Source organism: Schistocerca nitens, chromosome 3, assembly GCF_023898315.1.
Source record: "Schistocerca nitens isolate TAMUIC-IGC-003100 chromosome 3, iqSchNite1.1, whole genome shotgun sequence".
Taxonomy (NCBI): domain Eukaryota; kingdom Metazoa; phylum Arthropoda; class Insecta; order Orthoptera; family Acrididae; genus Schistocerca; species Schistocerca nitens.
Window position 1 is genome coordinate 182,864,784 of NC_064616.1, and position 6,615 is coordinate 182,871,398.

The following is a 6,615-nucleotide window of genomic DNA, read 5'->3' on the forward strand; positions in this document are numbered from 1 at the left end:
CTGGCACCTGGCACTGGGCAGCTGAAACCCCGGGTTCTTCCTGTGGAGGAGGCAGCTAACATGTCAAGGGCACTTCCATGGCAGGTAATGACAGGCTGTAGGCAGAGGGTGGAAGGGCAGGCTATGGTAACAGGGGCTTCACCCAGAACCGGTAGCTTCCGATGGTGGGTGGGGGCACAACTAATCAAAGTGGCATGTATGTCAGCCATATGGATGTCACAAAGATGGTGTCCCCTGCTGTGGACAACAGTGGCCGGTATCCACTTGGGCCAGAGACCAAACACTCGCATCCACACCAGCAATCCTGGCGTGAAAGAGCTGGCTGAACCCATCTGTGGCAGGTGCAGTGCAGGTTGCAGAAGGTGGAGGAGTCTGTGTGGCTGCTTACTGTGAAACAACTCAGCTGGGTTCTGCTCCCCCCATAGGTGTGAAACAAAAGGTGTTCGGAAAATAGAGAAGGATGTCATCTGGTGAAGAATCCACAACGAACTTTTTCATTTGGTATTTGAACATATGCGCTAGCTGTTCTGCCTCACCATTTGATTGAGCGTGGAATGACAGAGCCATAACATCTTGATTGCTGTGACAGAAACAAAAAAATTGAAATATGTGAGCAACGAACTGGGGCCCATTATCGGAAACAAAGGTACAAGGTAACCCCTCAATAGCAAAAAACCCTCAAAAGGGAATGAATTATGACTTCAGCCAATGTTAACTCACACTGGAGAATGCAAGGAAATGGGGAAAATGAATGCACAACCAAGATCCAATAGAAATTCAAGAAGGGATCCACAAAGTCTATATGAATGCATTCCCATGGCTAGCAGGGAGCAGGTCGGGGGGACAGGATGCCCTGGAAGCTACCTGTTGTCAGGCACACTATGACAAAACGGACAATTTCACCTTCAATCCCTGGCCAGAAAATATGCCTCTTAGCTAACAGTTTAGTACATGAAACTTTCGAATGACCCTGGTGGAGAAGGCATAGAACCTTGCACAATAATGCAGTGGGAATAACAACTGTGAGATGTGATGTCGTAAGGAAAAATAGTTGCACAGGGAGTCCAAAGGCCAATCCTGCAGTTTATCTGGCCAGCCCTATTGAAAACACTGAACTACCTGACAGAGAGCCAGGTCGGTGGCAAAGGCAGCTGCTATGTATGAGTCTGTAATGGGAAAATACTCGAATGTGGTCTGTGTTGTCAGGCAAAGAACTGTGAGAGTTAAACAAGGAAACCAAGGATTTACCATCAGCAATAAAGTGAAAATTGGAACCATACAAAAGAACATGAAATTTCCAGAAAGCATAGACTATGGCAAGAGTCTTTTTTCCAAATGAGAGTAACACGGCCAGGCTGGATGAGAGATTTAGACAGGAAAGCAACCAATCATTCAGAGCTGTTGGCATATCAGCATGCTAGGATCACACTGAGGCCTTACTGTGAGGTGTCAGTTGCCAGAACTATGAGCTAGTCTGGAGAGATCATAGGTAAACAAGGGCCTCAAGAAGTACATTCTTGTTTAACAAGGCATGCAATGGGTGGGCCAATGTAGCTGCCTCCAGCAGAAATTTATGGTAGTAGGCTATCTTCCTTAGGAAGACCTGAAGCTCCTTCTGGGACAAGGTGCAAAGCATAGACATAACAGCAAAGATGTGGTCTGGCAGAGGGTGAACCCCATCCCACGAGACCCTGAACTGCAAATAAACAACAGAAGGTTGAAAAAACTGAAATCTTGTGAGGTTACACCATAATCCTGCGGACTGTAAGACAAAAAACAAAATGTGCCAATTTGTCAAGTGATCAGCCATGGAGAAGACTGACAGAAATATCTTTCACATAATTAATGCAACCCAGGACAGGCATAGTCAATTTCTGTAAAAATCACAGGAAAATAGCAAAAGCACTAGCCACAACAAAAGGAAGGCAGAAATATTGATAGAGATGAAGAGGACTATTCAAAATCAGAACTTGCTGAGACTCTTCATCCACAGAAACATGCAGGTACACTTCAGACAAATCAGTTTTAGAAAACTATTTGCCACCTGATATTTTTGGCAGTTCTTCATGGTGTGGGAGTGGATACATATCCATGATTGATTGTGTTGACAGTAGTACTAAAGTTGTCACAGAGATGAAGTTTCCCCAATGGCTTCTGAATTACAACCAGCGGAGACAACAGTTAACTAGCCATAACAGATTGGACCACCTGTAGAGATTGAAGTCTGTCCAGTTCTGCTTTCACTTCTTTTGGGGTGACAGGAATGATACATGCGACAAAAAAGGGGCCAAACTATGGACTGGAGAGAAGTAAGACCAGAAAAATTAGAAGCACACCCTATGCCTTCCAAAAATAAGTCTAACAACTCATCACTCAGTTTCCAATTGAGAATATGATACCTGATTGGACACAAGGTGAACTGCATTGGTGATAGAAATTCCAAATGCCTGAAATGTGTTCATCTTGAACAAGCTCTCAACACTGGCATCAGCAACCACCAAAAATGTAACGTAATGAGCCATTGACTTGTTAGACGCAGATGCCATCAACTGTGCCAAAAGCACAATGTTCTGTTTATTATAAATGACCAGCTTCCACATGACCAGTGTCAATGGTGGTGAACCGAAAAGCACATATGTTTGAGTATTCAATAGCATAACTGTAGTACCAGTGTCACCCTGTAGCTGGAGCACTTGGCAAAAAAACACTCAACTTGATAAAGAGCTTGGGAGAAGACACAAGCATTGGAGTCACGATATATGTCCATGTCCACATTCTTAGCAACTTTCAGTGAATGACACAAAGAGACAATGTGGCCTTTCTTCTGGCAAGCATTACAAGTAGCCCAGCACTTAGAGCATGCTGAACATTTGTGCTGGACAAAACAAAAAGGACGAGACAGAAACAGAGAATGCTAGCGCTGGCTCTGTGGTATTCATGGCTGCTTGGGCCAGCCTTGGTCTGCTCGGTGCTGAGCTCACATGTTTACCACCACTGCTGCTGCTTCCTAATGCAAGCTGTCTGTCATTCTACTGGGCACATCCTGTGACACTACTCCCACATCACCTCGCACTTCAGTTTGGTCACCTGATGCCCAAGAAACTTCAAAATATTGTGCTATTTGCAAAACTTCTAACAGTGGGTGGTTTTCACAGAGTAAAACCTCCTATTGTACATCCTTGTCTGGGGCTAAACAGATAATTGTGTTGCACCCATAGAGTCTGCATAAGAGTCATTATGGGCATCAGTAATGAAATGATACCGAAGGCTAAGTCTGTGAAGTTTGGCTGCCCATGCCCTGTATGACTGGTTTGGTTTCTTGCAGCATAGATAGAATTCAGCTTGTGCCACTATGACATGCATTCATTAGTGATAGTAGCTGCATAATAAACTGCACATGTGAACAAAAGTAGGAGCTGCTCGTTCTTGTAAAGGGGCAAACTGACACAGTAATTGATACTTTAGGTGGTATCCTTGAAAGGAAGAAGGCTTTGTACAAATTCCAGTCTGTCTCCCAGAAATCCAAAACATGCTGTCGGAGTCTTTTCATAAGCTTCTCAAACCTCAGCTGAATCATTACATGGAGAAAAAGTGGGTGGATGAATTGGTGGAGCGGTACCCTGTCTGTTAATGGAAACTGACAAAGGAGTCAGAGCCAAAGTAAGCTGTTCAGTCACGGCCAATAGCACGGAATCCATAATGAATAAACCTGATGAAACTGCACCTAAAGACACCACACATGGAAACTATTCCAAACTCTTTGCCAGTTGTATAGTTACCAAGTAATACACAGACTTGATCCAAGTCACACAAATATTTTATTCATAACCTCTGAACAATATGGAAATAACGTCTCAGAACTCCACAAGAAAACAGAACAATGGATTTGCACGGTACAAACTAGAATAACATAGAGGGTCAGTCAGCACTACTTTGCACACATGTATGAATGAGTCGCCAGCAGACGGTGCAGCGTTGACCGTGCCATGCACATGCCTAGCGGCTACACGGGTAGCGGAGGCTGTGTGGCGTGGACTGAGCGGTTTTCCAGGTTAGAAGGCCCCGGGAAAGTACGGGGTGGGATGCAATCTCAAAGGGTGCATGGCAAATACAGGACGTGCTTGGATCAAGGAACAGTCGGAATTGTAGTTGTAAATTGTTGTAGTTGTGCTGGGAAAGTCCCTGAGCTTCAAGTGCTAATAGAAAGCACAGAAGCTGAAATCATTATAGGTACAGAAAGCTGGCTAAAGCCTGAAATAAGTTCTGCAGAAATTTTTACGAAGTCTCAGACGGTGTTCAGGAAAGATAGATTAGGCAGAATTGGTGATGGAGTGTTTGTGTCTGTCAGTAGTGGTTTATCTTGTAGTGAAGTCGAAGTAGATACTCCATGCGAATTGGTATGGGTGGAGGTTATACTTAACAGCCGAACTAAGTTAATAATTGGCTCCTTCTACCGACCCCCAGACTCCGATGATATAGTTGCTGAACAGTTCAGAGAAAATTTGAGTCTCGTAACAAATAAATACCCCACTCATATGGTTATAGTTGGTGGGGACTTCAACCTTCCCTCGATATGTTGGCAAAAATACTTGTTCAAAACCGGTGGTAGGTAGAAAACACCTTCCGAGATTGTCCTAAATGCTTTCTCTGAAAATTATTTCGAGCAGTTAGTCCATGAACCCACGCGAATTGTGAATGGTTGCGAAAACACACTTGACCTCTTAGCCACAAACAATCCAGAGCTGATAGAGAGCATCATGACTGATGCAGGGATTAGTGATCACAAGGTCGTTGTAGCTAGGCTCAATGCCGTTTCTTCCAAATCCACCAGAAACAAACGCAAAATAATTTTATTTAAACAAGCAGATAAAGTGTCACTAGAAGCCTTCCTAAGAGACAATCTCCATTCCTTCCGAACTGACTATGCAAATGTAGACGAGATGTGGCTCAAATTCAAAGATATAGTAGCAACAGCAATTGAGAGATTCATACCTCATAAATTGGTAAGAGATGGAACTGATCCCTCGTGGTACACAAAATAGGTTCGAACTCTGTTGCAGAGGCAACGGAAAAAGCATGCGAAGTTCAGAAGAACGCGAAATCCCGAAGATTGGCTAAAATTTACAGACGCGCGAAATTTGGCACGGACTTCAATGCGAGATGCCTTTAATAGGTTATAAAACGAAACATTGTCTCGAAATTTGGTAGAAAACCCGAAGAAATTCTGGTTGTATGTAAAGTACACAAGCGGCAAGACACAGTCAATACCTTCGCTGCGCAGTGCCGATGGTACTGTTACCGACGACTGTGCTGCTAAAGCGGAGTTATTGAACGCAGTTTTCCGAAATTCCTTCACCAGGGAAGATGAATGGAATATTCCAGAATTTGAAACACGAACAGCTGCTAGCATGAGTTTCTTAGAAGTAGATACCTTAGGGGTTGCGAAGCAACTCAAATCGCTTGATACGGGCAAGTCTTCAGGTCCAGATTGTATACCGATTAGGTTCCTTTCAGATTACGCTGATACAATAGCTCCCTACTTAGCACTCGTATACAACCGCTTGCTCACCGATAGATCTGTACCTACAGACTGGAAAATTGCGCGGGTCGCACCAGTGCTTAAGAAGGGTAGTAGGAGTAATCCATCAAAATACAGACCTATATCATTGACGTCGGTTTGCAGTAGGGTTTTGGAGCATATACTGTATTCAAACATTATGAATCACCTCGAAGGGAACGATCTATTGATACATAATCAGCATGGTTTCAGAAAACATCGTTCTTGTGCAACACAGCTAGCTCTTTATTCGCACGAAGTAATGGCCGCTATCGACAGGGGATCTCAAGTTGATTCCGTATTTCTAGATTTCCGGAAAGCTTTTGACACCGTTCCTCACAAGCCGTTCCTCATAAGGCCGTTGCAGCATCCCTGAATATGGAAGGTAATAGGAATATAAAAAAAAGGGAGGAAGGTTTATCTATTTAGCAAGAGTAATAGAAGGCTGATTACAGACTACCTAACAGATCAAAATGAAAATTTTTGTTCCGACACTGACAATGTTGAGTGTTTATGGAAAAAGTTCAAGGCAATCGTAAAATGCATTTTAGACAGGTACGTGCCGAGTAAAACTGTGAGGGACGGGAAAATCCCACCGTGGTACAACAACAAAGTTAGGAAACTACTGCGAAAGCAAAGAGAGCTTCATTCCAAGTTTAAACGCAGCCAAAACCTCTCAGACAAACAGAAGCTAAACGATGTCAAAGTTAGCGTAAGGAGGGCTATGCGTGAAGCGTTCAGTGAATTCGAAAGTAAAATTCTATGTACCGACTTGACAGAAAATCCTAGGAAGTTCTGGTCCTACGTTAAATCAGTAAGTGGCTCGAAACAGCATATCCAGACACTCCGGGATGATGATGGCATTGAAACAGAGGATGACACGCGTAAAGCTGAAATACTAAACACTTTTTTCCAAAGCTGTTTCACAGAGGAAGACCGCACTGCAGTTCCTTCTCTAAATCCTCGCACAAACGAAAAAATGGCTGACATCGAAATAAGTGTCCAAGGAATAGAAAAGCAACTAGAATCACTCAACAGAGGAAAGTCCACTGGACCTG